The 23,187-nt window shown below is 37.0% G+C and overlaps 1 pseudogene; it reads left to right on the plus strand.

Annotated features, from left to right (window-relative positions):
* The window catches only part of LOC107947902 (ubiquitin-conjugating enzyme E2 variant 1D-like), a 32,611-nt pseudogene extending 9,778 nt beyond the window's left edge, over positions 1–22,833 (plus strand).
* Positions 22,834–23,187: the final 354 nt, after the last annotated feature.

Below are 23,187 nucleotides of genomic sequence, written 5' to 3' on the forward strand. Positions count from 1 at the left end.
AGATAGAAATTTTCGAAAGACGAGCTTAGTTTCGAAGGTTTTAATATGTTGCGTCCTAACTTACTGGATGTGATGTTTTGACTCGTTTAAAATAAGTGAGCCTTAATTTTGAAAATTGAGACATTCTAATTAAAAGAGGTTTGCATCTTAAAACTTTCAAATTTCGTACATTAAAGACACTTGATAATCAATTAGGTACCAATTTTTGGGCGTTACGAGGGTGCTAACCCTTCCTCGTACGTAACCAACTCTCGAATCCGTTTTCTCGACTTTCGTAGACCAAAATTAATGTTTTAAAACAAAACATTTTATAAGGTGATCCAATCACACCTAAAAAGATTGGTGGCGACTCCCGTTTTCGTTTTTCTTAAAGTCGATTCTCGTTTTCTAAAACTCGATTTAAAAATGGTTTCGACATCTAAGTTATGTTTTTTGACTTCCCATAGTCCCTTTATATAGAGAACAAATATAAGAGTTCTACTTGAACAATAAGAGAGAAAATATAATATTTTAATAGAAAACCAAAATCCTACTAGGACTTTTATGTGGTGGATGGCATACCCATACTTGGAACACCTAGTGTATCGCCATCCCTTATTAAATGGCCTCATTAGGTCTTTTCTTGGATTGGGTACAATTATATGTATAGTTCTGTTTTAATTAAAACAAGCTCATATAATTATCCAACCCAATAATTAGTTTTTTATTCCCAAAATATTATTTTATTTTATTAAATTATTTTCTCAATCCAATTTTAATTCAGTCAAAGTCATGACAACTTTATTGTATTAATTTTAGTTCTGTAAAATTACGATGATTAATTAATTTAATTTTCATTTTAAACTTAATTATTTAATTTCAATTAAATAATTATTCAAAAAAACTAAATTAATTTTTAAGTCATCCCCTATTTCATTTGATAAAATGCATTTACTTCGAATAGTAATACATGCAATCTATTTCTCTTTCGCTGTGTTCAATTTTATACCGTGTCGGTTCTAAATCCAATCCATACAGGGTTTTGTTAAGTCAGTGAAGTGACAAATTGGATGTATATATTTAGGGTTTAAATCATTTATATTTATATTTCTATAACAGCCCTATTTTGGGCCTAGTTGAAACAGTGGTTTCGGGACCACTATTCCGAGGCCGGAGAAATTTTTTTTAGTATTATTTTATTTGTTATAATATAATTTTGTAACACCCCAAACCTGGCCCAGATGTTATGGCCGGATCCGATGTGTCACATTGAAGTTTTTAAGAATACCCATGCTTTTCGACATCCTTCTTAGTGTTTTAAAAGATAGTCTTTGCTAAGTTAATAAAGTGAATGGAAGCTGTGCACCAGGTAGGTATCCGAAACAGAGGAGGTGAGCCATGAAGGCTGCTTAAGTACCAAGCTCTTGATTGGATCCAATCCGAGACATGCCCACAACTATTGCCACACTTTGGTGCGAGGTTAGGTTTTGAGAAAAACGAGTTGGAATTCATTTAAGTAGATATTTTTGATAAACCGATTAATTGTATCGTTGCATTATTTTAAAAACAATTATCATTTTGGAAACGCGCCTTAAGTCTAACCTATTTTGGATTGTTATCAGTAAAATATAGGGTATAAAATAAAATAATCCCAGAAAAATAATTAAAATGGCCTTATTACAACCCAAAACCAAATAATAATATTAACTAAGATAAAACTTATATAAAAATATAAATCGGTTACTTATTGCAATTAAAAGAAACAGAAACAGTAGTGTAGCCATCTCCGAGTCCCTCGCAGCTCCAAACCATCTAAGCTTAGGGATTACCTGCACAGTTAGAAACGGGGTGAGTTTACAAAAACTCAGTGTGTAATCCCCAACAACAAACAAACAGTGAATAACACAGTCTCAGTACAATCTGGGCCAAAGCCCTATACAGTAACAGCACAGTTTGGGCCTTAGCGCTTAAACAGTAGCAATATGGGCCTAAGCCCTAATTCAGTCTCGACATACACTGGGCCGAAGCCTTTTCATAAATCATATCACTGGGCCGAAGCCTTTTCATAAATCATATCACTGGCCGAAGCCTTTACTGTAAGCGGTATGGCCCATAGGCCTATTTCAATATCACATGTAATATCAATGAATGTATGCAAGCCCATTTGGGGAGACTACTCAAGCCACCATCCGCTACTCTCCACCCGTACCAACCAACACACCATGTGGGGAATAACTCAACCCACCCAACCAAACTCTCCACTGGCAGCATAGCTGCTTTATCATATAACTGGAGGCCTAGCCTCTTTTAATAACTGTGGCAAAGCCCTTTTTGATAAACAAAGCCCTTTTCGGTAAACTGGGGCATAGCCCTTTTAGCACTTCCTCCATTTATAAAACCCAACCCATGCAACATGTCATGTATGCAGAATGTCATGCCCATATTTGAATCAAACAATCACAACCAAGTCATTCATATCACCAACATATATTCACAATCAAATCCATCAACCACAGTCCATGTCAGTCATTTGCCCACAAGGGCAAAACAGTCATTTTTCATATTATAAGGGTAATTTTCGTAATTTTACCAAATATCAGGTTTTCCATGTTCATTAACAATTATCAATATTTTCGAGTGTTTAAACAATGATCTTTAACCCACTTTATCAAATTCGGGCTTTTGGGCCCAAAACCCCTAATGGGCCCTACGAATGCTGATTTAGCCCACTAAGCCTGCTTAATCCAAATTTTACAACAATACTAACCGTGTTAACATGCAACTTTTCTAGATTCCATTTTCTATCAGTTTTACCCAAATGGGCCCGAAAGCCCATTGGGCCCGATTCCAGCACATTGAAGCCCAACTTACCATCGTGCACAAAATTGCGCTCTTACCTGCTCCATCGATCCAAACACCGATCATATCGTATCTATCGCATCTTTAAGCAAAGGCAAAATCACAAGTTCCCAAAATGCAGGAATTTTAGCATTTTGGCTTTTCGGCGAATATTAATCTAAGCTACTGCGAGGGTTATTACACACTTGTTATGGGTTGAAGTTGAAACGTTTCCAAAATCAATCACCTATGATAACCACCACCTATCACTCAAACTTAACTAATCCAATATCAATATATGTAAATCCTAAGCACATCAGTCATACGAAACATAAGGGCATATTCGTCATTTTACCATACAAGGGTATTACGGTCACTTTACCCTACAGGGGCTTTACGGTCTTTTTACCTATTAGGGGTATTTTAGTCATTTCATCCTACAAGGGTGTTTTGGTAAATATACAAACCAAGGGTATTTTAGTAATTTTGTAAACCATAGTATTTCTATAATTTTTAGAAAATCAAGGGTATTTCTGTAATTTTGTAAATTAGGGGTATTTTGGTAATTTTACAAATTGAGAGTATTTTGATAATTTCACAAACCAGTGGTATTTTGGTAATTTTACAAACTAGGGGTATTTTGGTAATTTTGTAAATTAAGGGTATTTTAGTAATTTTGTAAATCGAGGGTAAAATGGTAATTCTATAAATCGAGGGTAAAATGGTAATTCTGTAAATTGAGGGTAAAATGGTAATTCTATAAATCGAGGGTAAAACGGTAATTTTGTAAATCGAGCGTAAAATGATAATTCTGTAAATCGAGGGTACTTTGGTAATTTTACAAATTGAGGACATTTTAGTAATTTAGTAAACTAAAGTATTCTAAACAGGGAGAACAATACAAATGGGCCTAAAGCCTATTCTCGGCCCAAATGGGCCCACACGCTCGTGTGGCCCTTTTAGCCCAAATCTAGCCACAAATATGAGATTCACCTAGCCTAGTCCAATATTTACTACACAATCAAACAAACTTATCCCATTCGGCCCACATGGCCCTTTTCGGCCCATCGTGGCCCGAAGTAGCCATTCTACCTAGAGTAGTGAGAAATACACACCTGATAGGAGACTGGAGTTAATCCACGCTCTGAGCACTCTTAGCCGACGCCCAACCCAAACGAGCACGCCATACAGCGAAAGGGATCAGCCAAGAAATGTACCTTTACTCTCCTCATGGTTCTCTCTATTTAAAGCCAGCTTCGCATCCACTCTTATGCTAGCTTCCCGATGTGGGATCCTTCCAACATCAAAGTTTAAATTCAACACCAACTCTTGCCGCCCCCTGCTAGCAAAATAAATGCTCTTTGATTGCCATGAGTTTCGAACCCTGGACCTCCTTGCCAACTCTATGACGCCACCTTCCTGCCTCTTATGTGGCGCTACTTTGCCACTAGACCACAAGGCTTTTTGTGTCATTTATTTAACACAATAATTTAAAAGGCCCTCATCCAAGCATCCAGGTTTTTTTTCACTTAATACCAAAATTTTTGCTAAAGCCCAAGTTTGAACCCAAGATTTCTCCAACACTTCTCAAAGCCATTAACCACTAAAGCAAACATTTAATTGTTTCATTTCATTTCACAATTAAATACCTATATACAACCTCCTTACGGACCCCCACTCAAGGCCCAATACTTCTAGGCCCAAATTCGGGGTGCTACAAATTTTATAAGTGCATGTAAATTTTGGTAAGTTAATTTTAGTCATTTCTAGTCCAATTTCGAAAAAGGACTAAATCGCGTAAAATGTTAGACCCTTTTTAAGTGTGTGGCCGGCCAAGGGGAGACCAATTGGTCAAAAAGCCAAAATTTGTGGCTTTTAGGTGTTTTAATTTTGACTAATTTGTAATAAAATAAGAAAAAGAAATAAAATGTCATTTTCTCTTTCATTTCTTCTTCTTCCTCACGAAAATGGCAGCAAAGAATGGGGGTTTTGAGCTTTAAACTTTCAGCCACTTTAAGCCCTAACAAGTAAGTAATCTTTGGTTATTTCTTGATGATTTTTACATTTTTAAAACTCCTAAAGCATAAGCTTTCAAATGAAGGGTCTAGTTTGCAAAATGATAAAGAGTCTAGGGTTTTGTCATGAATGTATATGTGTTGTTTTCTGAGTTTTTATAGAAGAATATGAGTTATAGTTGTCTAATAAACAACTTTTGTGAAGGAAATTTGCATGAAAATACCTTAAAAAGGTTATTATGCAAAGTTGTAAAACAAGTTGTAAATGTGTGAAATAGTTGAAATTATGAGTTGCTATAGTTATGAAAATGGTTCATCTAAGCTCAAAGAGTAAATAAATGTGATAAAAATCATTTTACGAGCCTAAGGGCAATTTGGTAATTTTAGCAAAATAGAGGGGCAAAATTGTAAATTTTGTCAAAGTGTGTCAATGGACTAATTTGATCAATACATTGTTTTAATTAGCTAAATGTGATGTTTTAGATGTTGAAAAATGCGATTTGGACCTAGAACGGGGAAAATCAATTTATGGACGATTACGTGTTTTTCACCTTTGTGGTATCGAGGTAAGTTCGTATGTAAACAATACCATGCTATACATGTATTTAAATGTCATCATCCCATGAATTGTACAAATATTAATGTGTACGTGATTGATAGAAAAATGATAAGACAAAGCCTTGATAGGCGAGGGAAAATCTCATTTGAACCTTAGGAATAAAATAGGATACGAGTGACATGTCACTAGGAATTATGAGTCTAGATGACTAGCTCAAGAGTGAGCATTTAAATGTCATGAGATATGAGGTAGCTTAGCTACAATTGAGGCACTTATGTGCAAAGGTTTTTCTGAGTATCCGATTAGTATTCCAAGCGTTCAACAGGTAATCCGAGGAAAGAGTTGATGATGGTCCCAATGAGGTAAGTCATTGGTGAGTATGTACTTGAGTTATGTTACGAGTTGTGCAGGTATGTACACTAAGTTTATGAGAATACCTTGATATGTGATGATCTGTGATGCATAAATATGTGTTCTTACCATGATGGATGAAATGATGTTGTATTAATTTTGTGAACAATGATCATGAATGAGTAATTTGGGTTACTGCAGTAGTGTAACTTTGAAAATACACTAAAAATAATGGAAAATGAGTTAGAAGATGAATTAAATACAAAAATAAATCTTATTGAGTCTAGTTTCTTATAAAAGAAACGGTATAAGCAAGAGAACTTCCTATGATGAGATATTTTAAGTTTTGTGAAATCGAGTCAGGATGACTTCGAGATCCCCTATTCTGGTTTGAGAAAATCATTATAAATTGTAAAAAAATATTTATGTGTTATAATTTATATTTTTAGAATCCTTAATGAGTCTAGTTTCAAGAGAAATAGACGATAACATTATTCGAGTCTTGTGCTATGAGATAATTGAACTTTAGTGCAAAAAGATTGGAACTGTCAGATAGTGAATTAGGGGTAACTTTAAGAAATAAACTGTACTAATTGGCTAAACAAAAAATTATAGAAATTATATGATAGAAAGGTACATGAGTCTAGTTTCAAGGAAAATTAACAAAACTAATTTTTGAGTTTTGTAGCTCCAGATATAAATAATTTAGTGACTATTTCTCAGGAAGACAGCTTGTTGTGAACTTGAGAATATGTTGTAAACATTGATAAAACATGTTAATGAGTTGCTTATTGTTTTCATATGAACTTACTAAGCGTAAAGCTTATCCCCTTTCTTTCCCATGTTCCCTAGGGTTGCTAGGTTAGCTCGGGTTTGAGGCCGTCAGAGATATTATCACACTATCGAGTTAACGCTATTGGCGTAAGTAAATCCTAGTGTTTTGAGTTTATGGCATGTATAGGGTTTTAATGTTGAGCATGTGATATTATGATTTAGCCAAAGGCATTGGCTTGTTATTAAGGTAGTATATAGTCATGTAAATTGGCCTATGTTGGCTAATGACGTTATGGTCCTATATGATTATTCTAGAGATTGAATTGAGATTCATTGATGAGTTAGTAACTGATGCAAGATTAAATGATTGGTAAATAGTTAATAATGCCTTATAAATGGTTTTTGGATATGATTATGCATGCCTAGTTATGTACATGAGGTTTGTGACATAATGATAGTTATGACAAGTATGTGGTAATGATGTGAGTAAATTCTATGATATTTATTGCATAAGAAATTGATATGAGCATAACATGTTTGTAGATGTTTAAGAGCTCATTTATGCCATGTTGTATGTTATTGAATAAGTATGTGTGCATATGTTGTGAAGGTGTCAAATGGCTTGGAAAATAGCCTTGTAATTGTCCACACGGGTAGACACACGGGAGTGTGTCTAGACTGTGTGTGACACACGGTCTGCCCCCATGGGCGTGTTGTTCAGTCATGTATCCCCTGCACTTAAAATTTTAAGTTAGTCTTGTACACGGGTAGGTTACACGGGCGTGTGTCATGGTCATGTTTTAAAGTCAATGTTGCACACGGGCTAAGGGCACGGGCGTGTGTGACTACACGGTCTATATCCACATGGGCGTGTGGAGCCTTAAAGCATGAAATTTTTCAAGTTTTTCTTAAGTTCTCGGTTTAGTCCCAAACTACCTCTAATACATGTTTTGGGCCTCGTGAACCCGTTTAAGGGAAAAAATGTATGTGAAATGAAAAGTTTTAAATTGATTGAAATTTTATGGCCTGGTTTTTGTGTGATTAGTTGAGTTTAAGTCAGGTAACACCTCGAACTCTGTCCCGGCGTCGAATACGGGTGAGGAGTTTTACAGTTTCAACTTATCATCTATTAATTACAACATTATTTAGTCATGGAGTCAATCCACTAAAAGTACCACGATTAAACTTCCAATTATATACCATTGTAACACCCATTATCCCTATTCAACGCTGGAACAGGGTACGAGGCATTACCAGGCTTATACATAAGCAATCACACAAAACTAAGACATAAACTTCCATCCAAATTTAGAACTTTTCATAAACATTCATAACGTCCATAAAACGAACCTACGAGGTCCAAAACATGCATTGGAAGCGGTTCGGGATTAAACTGAGAACTTTAGAAAATTTCACAATGCTTAGAAAATTTTTCATGTTTTTAAGAGCTACACGCCCGTGTCGCTTGGGACACACTTGTATGCGTAGGCTATGTGGTCACACATGCCTGTGTCCCTAACTCGTGTAACTCTATGTTTGTCACCCAAGAACAAATTGAAGACACACGGCCAAAGTCACACCCATGTGTGCGAAGACGTGTGGTCAATTTAAAAATTACCATTTTTCATAAAATAGGTGCAGACTTCACATGCCCTGGGCACATGCCCGTGCCTGAAGCCGTGTCATCCACATGGCTGAGACACATGCCCGTGTCTCTGCTTGTGTAATTTTGAGCATTCTATTTTGCAATAATTAAGGTGCAGGGGACACACGACCAGAACACACGCCCATGGGGCAGGCCGTGTGTCACACACACCCGTGTGTCTACTGGTGTGGACTAAAATAAGGCTATTTATCAAGCCATTTTGTCACCCTTTTATGCACACACTTACACAACAAAACATAACACCAACCCAAGCAGTTACATTCAACCAATTCAGCCACCATCAAGACATCCACATATCATTCACATGATACCATTTACCACATATGAACATCACCTACTTATCAACTTAAACCATGCAAATTTCCACATCCATGGAAACATCATCATATGTATATATATACTTAAACCAATATTAGCCAATTTCAAAGGCCATTACAAAATGAATTATCAACAAACAAAAACCAATACATTTGGCCAAATCAATTATGACACATAACAAAATGATCAAGTCCCTATACATGCCATAACTCAAAATGCCAAATTCATTGGTACCCAAAATAATCAGTTGATAGTATGAGTGGATCTCCAATAGTCTCCAATCCCCGAGCTAGCTTGGTGACACTATAAGACAAGGGAAAGAAAAAGGGAGTAAGCTATATAGTTAGTAAGTTCCCATGCAAATAATAGGCATCATGAACCAACATTTAACATACAATTAACATGATGATAATTGACATAAATATTATTAAGATCTTATAATCATAACTTAATCATAACATTGCCGAGGGTTCATCACATAACGAACTCACCACGTATGATTTTTTCGTACATACCTGAGTCATCTAGAATTGGATTTACACACATTTCATCTTTGGCATACTCATTAAATTACCCGTTGAACCACTTAGAATACTAAAGGATACTCGGGGGTTCCGTACGCACGGTACCATACCAATGCCATATCCCAGATATGGTCTTACATAGGATCTCGTATCGATGCCAATAGCCAAGCCATGGTCTTACACGAAGTCTCATATCGATTCCATATCCCAGATATGGTTATACACGAAGTCTCATATAGATGTCATATCCCAGATATGATCTTACACATAGTCTTAGTAACCCTAATGTCATGACATTTGTATCCTATCTATTCCTAAGGTTCAACCGAGATTTCACTCTTGTCGTAACTTTTTCGAACACGCTCAATGGTCAATCATAATTCATACAATAGTAAAGTATTTAAAACATAATTAAAACAATGCATTATTTACATAAGAACTTACCTCGGTACAAAAATAGTAGAAATGGGACCTAATCGTCTAACATTTTGTTTTTCCCTCGATCTAGGTTAGAACCTCGTTTCTCTTGATCTATAATAGCAAATTTAACTCATTTTTTATTCACATTACTCAAACCAGTTAAAAAATCACATTATAGAAAAATTATATTTTTACCCCTAAACTTTGACATTTTTACACTTTGATCCTTAGGCTCGTAAATTGAAATAGATTCAATTTCTTCGATTCCCAAGCTTAATCGAACCTCTTTTATGCTTATGACAGCCCACATTCTTCATTTAATCACACATTTACACACATTTTATCACCTTTTTACAAATTGGTCCTTTTGACATTTTCATTAAAAAATCACCTAGCAAAAGTTGTTTGTCATACACCAAACACACATTTTCTACCATTAGACATCAAAATAAACACATATCTAACATGGTTCAAACCCTAAACCTTAATCATTTCTCAAATTAATGGTAGAAATAGATAGATCGAGTGACAACGACTTCAAAATTTTAAAAACATTAAAAACAGGGCAAAACGGTCTTACAATCGAGCTTGAAAGTGGCCAAACCAGCTATGGCTTCCCTTCTAATTTTCAGCACAAGCAAGAAGAAGATGGACATGATTTTGGTTTGATTTTTACTTTTTAATTCCTTTAATTACTAAATGACCAAAATGCCCTTTTCTTAAAACACTTCTCTTACCTTATTTCTATTTTTGTCCAACTTAAAGTAAAATGGTCTAATTACCATTTAAGGACCTTCAATTTAGAATTTCATAGCAATTAGACGCCTCTAGCATATAGAACTCAAGTTTTTCACTTTTTACAATTTAGTCCTTTTTACCAAATTGAGTGTCCAAACGTCAAAATTTTCAAACGAAATTTTCACGGAATCATTCCAAAAAATTGTAGACCATGAAAATATAATAAAAAATTCATTATGTCAGATTCTTGGTCTCGAAACCACTGTTCTGACTAGGCCCAGAATCGGTTACCCTCATAAGTGTGTTACCCTCATAGGATATCCTTAATTTTTTTTATGTTAAATCCGTTCACCCAATATGTGTAACACCCATTACCCGTACCTGAGATCGGGACAAGGTACGAGGCGTTACCAAACACATACTCGAATATTTTCGAAAGATACGGGTTATAAAATTTCGTTCTAATTTAAAACCGATTAAACAACATCATAGTGTCCCGATTATAGACCTACGAGGCCCAAAACATACATTAAAAGTGATCCAGGACTAAACCGAGAACTATAGAAAGTTTTAGTAAAATTACTAGGGTTATGCATCACACGCCCGTGTGGAGGCAAAGCACATGCCCGTCTGCATAGGGACACGCCCATGTAATTCACCCGTGTTGAATTAATTGGAACCTACAAGGATTTTCACACGGCCAACCACATGCTCGTGTCCCTCACACGACCTGGACACGCATGTGTCATCACCTGTGTCCAAAAACCCAGACATTCTATTTATGACGTCATCACTCATTTTGAGGCATATGGCCAAGGCACACGTCCGTGTGCTAGGCTGTGTCCTCCACACGGCTGAGACACATGGTCGTGTCTCTACCCGTGTGTTTACTACCATACAATCTGACCCAAAATTTTAGCTACAGGGGACACATGGCCAGACAACATGCCCATGGGGCTGCCCGTGTGTCACACACGGCCTGGACACATGCCCGTGTGTCTACTTGTATGAACCTTTTTAGGGCTATTTACCAAGCATTTGGTCACCCTTTATCATCCATACACACTTAAAAACTTCAATGGTATTTAACATGGCCTAATCATACTCTTAAATAACCTTAGCATAACCCAATTGCATGTCAACCTCATCTTATCGGTTTAGTACATGCTAAATTATCCATTTTGTATTAGGGATTAACATAGCTCATTTTACATTTAGGTCATGTTGTAACCATATACCATTATATGCTATGTCCACTCTCAAATTATTAGGTTCCATTTCAATCATTCATTCATGATAACCCTCATCATCACATCTCATGAAACAATTAAACATAGACATGCATCATTGGTAGGTTTACTACCTACATCAATATGAGCCATATCTCATGGCCATATACAAAAGAATAAGTATACCCTTTAGGCCCTTACATTGGCTAGCCAAAAGACACATATAACAAAATAACCAAAAATCCTATACATGCCATTAAACAAAATGAAAGTATCTATATACCAAAGAAGGACAAGTCGATAATGTGTTAATTCTCCAATCGTCTTCCAATCTTCACGAGTCCACGAGCTCTGTAAAATAAGGAAAAGAGAAGGCGGTAAGCATTTATATGCTTAGTCAGTCTGGATAACAAGAAAGTAAACTTACCGATTAATTAGCATACAACCATATTTAGGCAATAATTCTATCAAGCATGAAACAGCTTCCCTATCACATGCATTCAATCATCAAGTTAGTTTCATAACAATACATCATGTCATTAGTCTTAGATGAGCTCATCAATTCAATATTTCCATTCTTTATTTCTCATGTTAATCTCGTTGAACTTTCTCAGAAATCTCGATGGATAACCATTTACCGTCAAGTCATACAAGTGATCATCTCGATTACGCACTCCCGTGAACGTTATATCTTATGGCGGGATTACCATCTAGGCTAAATCCCTTTTAACGATAATTGCTCTCATAAGCTCGGATTTGAATTGCCAATCTAGGCTAAATTCAATCCTCAAATCGGATTACCCGTCTGGGCTAAATCCTTAATGCACCCATATTCTTCGGGAGGCTCAATCACTCAAGGAACACCTGTCCGGGCTAGATCCTTTCCATTTTGAGATCATCAGATTACCCGTCCAGGATAAATCCTTTTCTGCAACACATGCAGGATCTCATGTCATGTAAGTCATACTTTATCCATCAAATTTTTCTTTCTATTTCAACCGGGACATTTATCATCTTTTCAATTACACTACCACATTTCATGGATTATCATGCAACGAATATCTAATTTTTCATACATTCAAGAACATGCATATTTCAGTAAATTAAGAGTTTACTTCGGGTTATACGAATTTACCTGGTAATTACTTCGGTTTCGTATTTCAGTTATTCTAAAACCTTTCATTTTCCACGGCCGACCTCCGGAATTGGTTCCTCGAGGTCTATATCAACAAAATTTTACTATTAATGCATCGCATTTTTCATTTTAGGATTTAAAACTCACCCCTGAGCAAAATGACCAATTTGCCCCTAACTTTTCACACTTTTACAATTTAGTCCTAAGGCTCGTATAAGTTACCAAAGTCTAGCCGAATATTTTGTTGCCTATAGCAGCCCACATTTTCTTTTATTTCACATTTTTCTACCCATTTTCACAACTTTTACAAAATGGTCCCTTAAGCCATTTCCATGAAAACTACTTAGTAAAAGTTATTTACCATCCTTTAAACCTCATATTCCTCTATAAAACATCAAAACACAGACATCTCATGCATGGGTAAATTTTTTAACATGAACCCTAGCTTGAAATATGGGTAGAAATAGAGAGAGCATGTTACGAGGATCTCAAAAATACGACGAACGTTAAAAACGGGGATAGGGAGCACTTATTATTGAGTTTGAAAATGTTGAAAACCCTAGCTATAGAGACCTTTAGAATTGCGGCAGCACGGAGAAGAAAATGAGCTGATTTTAGATTGATTTTTCCCCTTTTTTATTTAGTTTATTACCAAATGACCAAAATGCCCTTCCTTACTAAACTTCCAAAATTTTCCATGCATGCCCATTTTTGTCCAAAAACTTAGAAATTGGGAAAATTACTCTTTAAAGACCTCTAATTAATATTCCAAAGCAATTTCATACAATTTACTACTAGAATCCAAGTTTTGCAATTTATTCAATTTGGTCCCGAATTTCCAATTGGACAACTTACACATAGAATTTCTTCATGAAACTTTAACACATACTTATTTTCATATCCTAAACCTCATAATGATTGTAAAATAATTATTTTAATGTCAGATTTGTGTCCCGAAACTACTATTCCAACTAAGCCCTAATTCGGGATATTACAATATGATCTTATTTTATCTTGTGGTCACCATTGTATCTTTTTATAATGAAAAAGATTATTACTAACAAATAGTAATAACAATCATTTATCCTTGATGAATGACCTATGACCACGTTCCTTTTTCATAATCTATGCAAAGCTAATGAATGATATTGTTTACTCTTTAATCGAGCTATGAATGCCACTATTGTAAATGAAGTTATATCATACATAAGTCATATACCTAACATACTAGCTTTCAACTTTGACATTGTTTGAGCTTAGACTTTAAATATATCAAAGTATATCAGTTACAAATATATAGACAGTCACTAATAATTAACATAAGTCACACTATGAATGTTACAAGTGAAATCATACATTAGCAGATTTAGGATTAATTCAACTTGGGCAATCACACCTATGTCTCTACCTTTTTAGGCATCAATCATTCCGATACCCAAGATAACGTATTTCCCTAATTGGACCTATGTCTAGCCGCCAATAGTAGTGGTAGTTTTAGTACATTTCATCAATTATTGAGCTTATTTTCAAACTGTTTTACATTTATTTATTGCATTTCTAGCTTTCATAATTTAGATTTAATTATTTACAAAATATGCATTTTTATGCATTTTTAGTATTTTGACGACCCGTTAAGCCAATTCGAGCCTCTGGAACGACTAATCGACCTTTTGAGTGTGTAGGATGTCATTTAAAGTCAAGGAGCACAAGGGACAATGTATGTGTCACGACACAGGATGGCCCGTATCACAACTCCGAACATCGAAGCTGCCAGGGCTAAAATCCACCCCATGTCGTGATGGGGGATTTTCCCCACATCACGACGATGCAATAAATATGGGAGGAAAATCTCGGTGGCGATGTTACGACGAGGAGTTCCCCGATTGTAACACCCCAAACCCGGCTTAGATTTTATGGCCGAATCTGGCAATGTCACATAATAGGGTGTTTGAAAACTATGTTGATGTGATAAAACCTTTTCCGTTTAATACTTTTCTTTACCTCTTATTAGTTCTAAGGAAATCATTTTACTTATTTAAAACATTTGCTTTAAAGCGTTTCTCGTTGCAGAAGCTTTTAAAATAAAGTAGTTTAAGTAATCGTGAGTTTAGAAAATACGTTAGCTTTTTGAAAACTGAACTTCCAATGACTAGAAGTTATAATTCTAAAAAAATAAATAAAAACCAAATTTAAACAAAAGTCCCAAGAGTCCTCAAATTACATCCCAATAATAATGAAACCATAAAACATAAATTAAAAAAATAAAGTACAAAAATTGTGGCCACTGTTGAGTCCTCCACCGCACCGATCCATCTAGGTCTGGGGACTACTTGTGCACATTAAACAGAGAGGGGTGAAATTATGTAAACTTAGTGTGTAATCCCATAGAAAACAAACAATAGTAGACACACTACATAGTCAAATACAGTTTTGGGCCTAAGCCCCTTTCAGTATTAGTAACGTTTTGAGCCTTAGCCCATCTTAGTACAGTATCAAATATGTAGTATGGACTTAGCCCATCATAGTATCAGTATGCATTAGGGCCTTAGCCCACCATAGTATTAGTAGTAGTCATGCAGTATTCAGTAACGAAGTTCTACCCAGCCAACCTCTACACACCATCTCCGTCTAACCATACACTCCATGTGGGGATTAAATCAACCTACCCATCCTACACTCCAGGTAGTACCGAATGTGGCACAAAATAGTAATTTGTAGTTTTACTGAGAGTATATTAGGCTTAAGAGTCTTTCAGTACACTTTCTCCAAATATAATCAACCTAACCCCATGCAATCCAACATACAAATCATGACATGCTATCTCATGATATCAGTACATACAACCAGTTCAGTATACATGCATACTATCGTCATGCTCAATATAGATAAATCAAACAGTCAGTTCACACAATTAGGGTCTAACTGATGCTTACCGACCCTACAATAGGTTCATGAGATACGAAACAATTATAGTAGGGAAAACAAAACAAAAACGAAAACAACAGTAAGAATGGGGAAAGAATTCGGCAGAGAACAAAGAAGAAGAAAAATGAAAAAAAAGAAGTGGAGGAGAAAATGATCAGTTTTTTTTGCAGAGAGAATTTTTCGGAAACTGTTTTACTCAAATCCCACCACCTACCTTAACTCAATCCCTTAATTTTCTCTCTTAACTCCCACTACACATCTACGACTCAGAATCTTAGTTCAGCACAACTCTGGCCAAACCTTAAGCAAAAATACTACTCTTTGCCATAGTAAAGAATCAAACACAAGCCCTCCAACACACCAACACTCCACTTAACCACTAGACCAGCTAGCCCATTCTAATATGGTTTTGCAAACAATTAAATAAAAGCTTACTGAACATGAATAAGGCTTAACTTAGAAAATTTTCAAAATTTTCCAAATGCATGGCTTGAACATGGGACATCCCACATACACCTAGAACACTTAACCACTGAAGCATACAGATATTTGTGTCAAAAAATCATAGAATCAAAAACAAAAAATTTTGGGCGTTAAACTATACCTCTTAAAAGAAATTTTTGTCATCGAAATTTACCTGATCAAAATAAACGAGGACACTACTGACGTATTGTATCCTCAGGTTTCCACGTGGCTTCCTTAGTGATATGATTCCTCCATAGGACCTTTACCAATGGAATAGATTTCCTTCTCAGAACTTTAATGTCACGATCCAGAATCTGATCCTGCTTCTATTCAAAGGTCAAGTTTGCCCTAACCTCGATCTCCTCAATAGGGACAATATGAGTAGGATCAGAGCTGTAGTGCCTCAACATCGAGACGTGAAACACACTATGAATGTGGTCTAGTTCTGAAGGTAGCTCCAACTGATAAGCGACCGGTCTCACTTACTTCAGAATTCGGTAAGGCCCAATAAACCTAGGGCTCAACTTGCCCTTACGACTAAATCTCAGAACCTTCTTCCATGGCGAGACCTTGAAAAATACGAAGTCCCCCACAGAATACTTAATCTCGTGTCTCTTCAGATCCGCATAAGGTTTCTACCTGTCAGAAGCCATTTTCAAATAATGCTGAATCAATCTAACCTTATCATTTGTCTTAGAGACCAACTTAGGACCCAGAACACGTCATTCACCCAATTCAATCCAACATAGGGGAGTACGACACTTACAACCATACAGAGCCTCATAAGGTGACATTTGAATGCTGGACTGGAAACTGTTATTGTAAGCAAACTCTGTTAGTGGCAGATAGTCTTTCCAACTGCCTCAAAAATCAATAACACAACTCCTCAACATATCCTCCAGTACTTGAATCACCCTCTCAGACTGACCATCAATCTAAGGATGGAATGCAGTACTAAAATCCAACCTTGAACATAGAGCCTCATGCAACTTTCTCCAAAATCAAGACATGAAATGAGGATCCTTATCAGAGATGATTGAAATCGGTATCCCATGCAGTCTCACTATTTCAGAAATATAAAGCTTCGCCAGCTTTTGTAGAGAATAATCCACCCTAACGGTATGAAGTGCGCAGACTTGGTCAACCGATCAAAGATGACCCATACCGAATCCTTCTTAACCAGCTGCAACAAATCCTAAGGTAACTACTGCCCAGCCTTAGCCTGCTGGCATGTCAGACATCTTGCCACAAAATTAGTAACCTCACATTTCAACCCTGACCACCAATATAACTCACAGAGATCTTGGTACATCTTATTTTCTCCAAGATGCATAGCATAAAGGCTACTATGCGCCTCTCTTAATATAGAATGTCTCAGATCAGTATCATTCGAAACTGAAATTCTCCCACGGAAACAGAGTACCCCATCACTATTTAGTCCACAATCCATAGTGCTACCACTCTCAATCTGTCAGAACCGAAGACCTAAAGGCTCGTTCTCTAACTGATTACCCTTAATCTACTCAATCCATGTCAACTTAACCTGAAGCTCGGCTAATAAGCTACCATCATCAAATAAGCTTAGGTAAGCAAACATCACCCTCAAATCAGTCATAGCTCTACGGCTCAATGCATTGACCACCACATTAGCCTTGCCAGGATGGTACTTAATGGTGCAGTCGTAGTCCTTAAGCAGCTTAATCCATCTAAGTTGCCTAAGATTTAGCTCCTTTTGAGTAAGGAGGTACTTGAGGCACTTGTAATCAATGTAGACGATACACTTCTCACCATAAAAGTAATGCCTCTAGATTTTCAATGCAAACACCACAGCGACCAATTCCAAGTCATGCATCGGATAATTCATCTCATGTGTTTTAAGCTGATGCGACGCATATGCTACCACCTTACCATCCTGCATCAACACACATCCCAAACTGACATGTGACGTATCACTATAAACTGTGAACTTCTTTCCAGGTTTTGGCTATATCAAAACTGGGGCCTCAATCAGTATAGTCTTGAGCTTCTCGAAGCTCTTTTGCTGCACATCAATCCAATGAAATGGTACACTCTCACGTAGCAGCTTAGTTAAGGGTGCTGCAATCAATGAGAAACCCTTCACAAATCGTTGATAATAACTTGTCAGCCCCAGAAAACTACGAATCTCCTATACATTCCTAGGCTGTTTCCACTCCAACAGAGCCTCAATCTTTCGAGGATCAACTTGAATCCCCTCAGCAGAAACTACATGACCTAGAAATGTCACCTCATGCAACCAGAACTCGTACTTGCTAAACTTAGCATAGAGCTACTTTTCCCTCAAGGTCTGTAGGACGACTCGAAGATGCTCATTATGCTCCTCCTCATTCCTCGAGTAAACCGGTATGTTGTCAATGAACATTACCACAAACTGATCCAAATAAAGCTGAAATACTCAGTTCATCAAATCCATGAAAGCTGTCGGTACATTAGTCAGTCCAAATGGCATTACTAGGAACTCGTAATGACCATAACGAGTCCTAAAAGTCGTCTTATGTACATCAACCTCTTTAACCCTTAACTAATGATCCCTAGATCGAAGGTCAATCTTGGAGAATACTGAAGCTCCTCAGAATTGGTCAAACAGGTCATCTATCCTTGGTAACGGGTACTTGTTCTTAATGGTCAACTTGTTCAGTTACCAATAGTTGATACACATTCACATGGATCCATCATTCTTCTTAACAACAGTATTGGTGCTCTCCACAGAGACACACTAGGACGGATGGACCCAAGATCCAATAATTCCTGAATTTCAGCCTTAAGCTCGTAAGCTCCTTCGGTGCCATTCAGTAGGGAGCAATGGATACCAGAGCTATACCAAGAAGGAGCTCTATCTCAAACTCCACTTCACGATTCGGAGGTAACCTTGGTAGCTGTTCAGGGAAGATGTTCAAAAAATTCTTTACTGTTTTGATGTCCTTAACAGTAGAGTCCCAAGAATTCAAAACATTTACGTAGGTCAAAAATGCCTCACATCCCTTACGAACCAACTTCTCTGCCACCAACGCAGAGATCATATTAGCTAAATAATTCTGGTGCTCCCCAGCCATTACTACCTCATTATCCTCCTCAGTTCTCAAGACGACCCTCTTCATCGTACAGTCTAGACTTACTCGGTGCTTCACCAGCCAATCCATCCCCAATATCATATTGAACTCCCCAAACGGAAGCTCCATCAAGTCAGCCAGAAATACCGTCCCTTGAACCTCTAAAGGAACATCCCTATACAATTTGCTAACTCTAACCAATTGCCCCAGCGGGCTCAGTACAGTGACCTCACTAGCAATGCTCTCAACTGATAACCCTAGCTTCTCAAAAACAGAATAGGTTATATAGGAATGGGTAGATCCTACATCTATTAGAGCAAAATATGGTACTGTAAAAATAAGGAACATACCAGTGATAATGTCCAGAGCATCTCTGTCCTCTCGGTGACGTACAGCATAAACAAGACCAGGCTGCCTTGCGTCAGCCTGTCCATCACCTTTGCCCGATGCTCTCTATCTACAGCCTATACCGTTACCACCCCTAGCCTGACCACAGCCTCTCGGCAACTACTATGCTATCCTCTATGGCTGTACAGTACCAGTACCTTGAGCTTGCATCTGATCGGCCCTCAACAGACACTCCCTAATATGGTGATCCAACGATCCATACCTCAAGCATGCTTCAGTCCTCCTCCAACATTCTCCCTGATAGCATCTACCACAATCGACACATGGTTGCAGTCCAGCAGTAGCAACAGGGGGCCCAGCTCTGATTGGCCAATCAGCTCTAGCATTTTTCTTAAGCCTCTGTATAGAACTCGAGGGCTCTGAATCCCTCTTGTTCCTACTTTTCTCTCTATCACGATTTTGGCGCTCAGTACGCTTAACCTTCTCGATAATCTTTGCCTTCTCGACCAATGCAGAAAAATATCGCTCCCTTTGTGGTGCTATCAGAACCCTCAAGTTATCCCTAAGGCCATCCTCAAAGCTAACACACCGCTCATACTCAGTCGCCACTATCCCTCGCGCATAGCGGCTTAGTCATAGGAATTCAGCCTTATACTCGGCCACAGATCGATCTCCCTAAGTAAGGTTTGGTAACTCTCTCCTATGGGCATCCACGTAGCTCACCCCCTTATATTTCCCTTAGAAGGTAGTCTTAAAAAACTCCCAGGTCAGACGTTCGGGCTGTGTGGCCTCCTTAATAGTTAGCCACCACTGATAAGCCTCATCCCGCAGCAGAGAGACCGCACCCTTCAGTTTCTGCTCAAGGGTGCAATCCAAGTCATCCATAATTTGCTCCGTAGCCTCTATCTGGTAATCGGTCACATGATGGGCGACTCCAGTGACACCCTTGAAAAGTTCAGCTCCATTGGACATGAGTCATTCTGTAACTAACCCTCGGCCCTCAGATTCAGTATTGGACCCAACAACCCTCCCTAATATCCTTAACATGGCTTGGGACAGTGCGTCGTCCCTATCCGCACAATCTTGTGACCTAGTCTCAGTGACTGGCGACACCAGTGTCTCGCTAGTGTCCAGATTTGGCATATTGCCCAGTGAAAAGGACTCAGCTCGAGCCCTTCTACGGCCTCTACTTCGGCCTCTAGTGCCCCGTTCATGAGTACCTCGTGCGCTCATTTTCTAGTCACGTTTATCTGCATTAAAAGTTTTATGAACTAGTTACAATTCAATAGTTATTAGTAGATGTTTTATGAAAACAATTTCAATAGTTCAGAGTTTGTTTTCGTACAGCGCAGTCTCTAGCAGTTTACTATAGTTTCAGTTTAACTATAGTTTTCAGTATATACTAACTAAAGTATTTTCACAGTATATACTACCTATAGTAGTTTCAGAATAGCATAGCATTTTAAATTAAAGCATATATCAGTTTTGGAATACTTACAGGACCGACGTCGAGAATACTTAAAACATATAGCCTTTTCTAACTGTCGAGTTCTTGTGTTTGACATAATGCTCGCATACAAGGCCATCGGGAACATTGTTGTCATTGTTTAAACACAATAAGCGTAGTTAGAATATGATGAAACTATTAAAGGGTTGAGCTAATATAATTTGAAATACAAGATTGAGCTAATTTATCTATGGTAGAGGTATAATATGATTGTAAGCAATGGCATTGATGTTCATGGTTACATTATTGAAATGGTAGAGGTTTTATGGCACTCAATCAATTACCTTTGGCATTAAGCCTAGTGTTGAGACTTCTTATGCTATTAGCATAATAGCTCATGAGTTCCTTTAAGTGTTTTTTTTTTGTAGTGCCTCGGAACTTTAGACATCCTAAGGAGCTTGAGCGCAGAGAAAAAGGTATTGGTGATGGTACTGTCAATTATAGAATGGATGATGGGGATGAAATTTACATGCACTCATAAATGAGAACCATTATTGGCCCACACAATGTAATTGGTTTTTCTCTTGTCAACATATTACATATTCTAACGTTGTTCCATTAGATTAAACTTTGTGTTTTGTATGTGAATCTTTTGAAGCATCGAGTAATAAACCTAGCTTTTGACAAAATCAAAGAACTTAAAAGCATGTTCTCATTTTTGTTTTTGTTTTGGTACGAAGCTAGGGGTCTAGAAGATGTGGCTAATGTATATGGGATTATGATGTTATCTTATTGTTGCTTATAATTCATGGGATTAATTTCAGAAAACCTTCGTAAACTATCACCCATATTTTAAATTGGTCCCTAAATTTCAAGGGTTTTAATTGAGTTCTCAAATATATCAAGTTTTTCTATTAGAATAACTATCAATTTAAGTGTTGAATATCAGTTCAAATTTATATCATGTAGCATATTCAAAATACGTGTGTATCTTCTAAATGGACATGTTTAATCTGACATATTAAAAAAAACAATGTTAATAAACTTCAAGTGGGCTATTTTTTGTAACATGTCATATTCAAGTTGTTTATGCAATAAGTACACTCATGTTTACACTTTAATTATGTGTTTTAAAATGCTCCATGTCGTATTTAAGCTGCCATTCAATGTTCAAGCTAATGGTTAGGCTAATTGTAAGACTTGATTAAAACAACTTTAATAATTTGATGAGTCAATTAGAACGTTTTAAAGTTCGACAAGAAATTTATATCCCAAACAAGTTTGAGAATGCGTGGTGCAATTAACCTTATCTTTTTAACAAATTAGCATTGCGGTATATTTGTGCTTATCTAAGGGATCACCTTACTATCCTTACTTTTTGAAATGAACAATAGATCTTTTACTGAGGGGTCCTAAAAACTATTTTTTGTTTCATGTATTTCTGTTTCTTTCTTTGTAGTGATCTTTATTTTCCTGTTATCAGACTGTACATAATGGTAGAATCTATCAGTTGAAGCTGTTCTGTGATAAAGATTATCCTAAGAAGCCACGAAGCGTCCGGTTTCATTCGAGTATCACCATGACTTGTGTTAACCACGAAACTGGAGTGGTTTATTAATAATGTTACGTTCATTTGTGGGGCAATGATCAGTTTATTTTCTTTCATATTCATTGGTTAAAATTTTGCTGCTTTTCATTGATTGATTGTTACAATTATCACTTGTTTGAGCGCAATGCAATATAGTTACTATTGTGCAAATCCTTCGGCCCCCCCCCCTCTCTTATGTTTTCTGTGTGGTTACGGAACTTGGATACAGAGTTCTAAAAGTAATTCAACCATACAGGGCATTCTGATTTGTGCAACTGTACTTTTTTATATTGTTATTAGTTGGATGAAAGAAAGGCTAGTGACAAGAATTTGATGGTATCCAATGGCAACAGGTGGAACCAAAGAAGTTTGGACTTGTGGCAAATTGGCAGAGGGAGCATATACTGACACAGCTGAAAAAGTAGATGGTGGCCCACATAACCAAAAGCTGGTACAAGTACAACTTTCTTAGGGTACGTACTTCTAGCAATCAAGGTCATATCCGTATCCTGGATCTAATTGCATTTGCTTGTTGATCCTGTTGACTTTAAAGAACATACTGGGGGATGCCCCAAGAAGCGTCTCCATTTATTCTCCTTGGCTTAATCTTCTTTATCATTTTTCGCTGAACTCCGTTGAAGGGATGGTGTTTGATTAATGAGGTTTTATCAAATGTGTAAATAATTTTTTATTATTTTTATAGTCCTGGCTTTTATTTGTTTACTCTTTTAGAAAATTCTTGTTGTTTGACATCTTTGTTCCAATACTAAAAAGAGCAA

This window comes from Gossypium hirsutum, chromosome A04 (assembly GCF_007990345.1).
Source record: "Gossypium hirsutum isolate 1008001.06 chromosome A04, Gossypium_hirsutum_v2.1, whole genome shotgun sequence".
NCBI classification, from domain to species: Eukaryota; Viridiplantae; Streptophyta; class Magnoliopsida; order Malvales; family Malvaceae; genus Gossypium; species Gossypium hirsutum.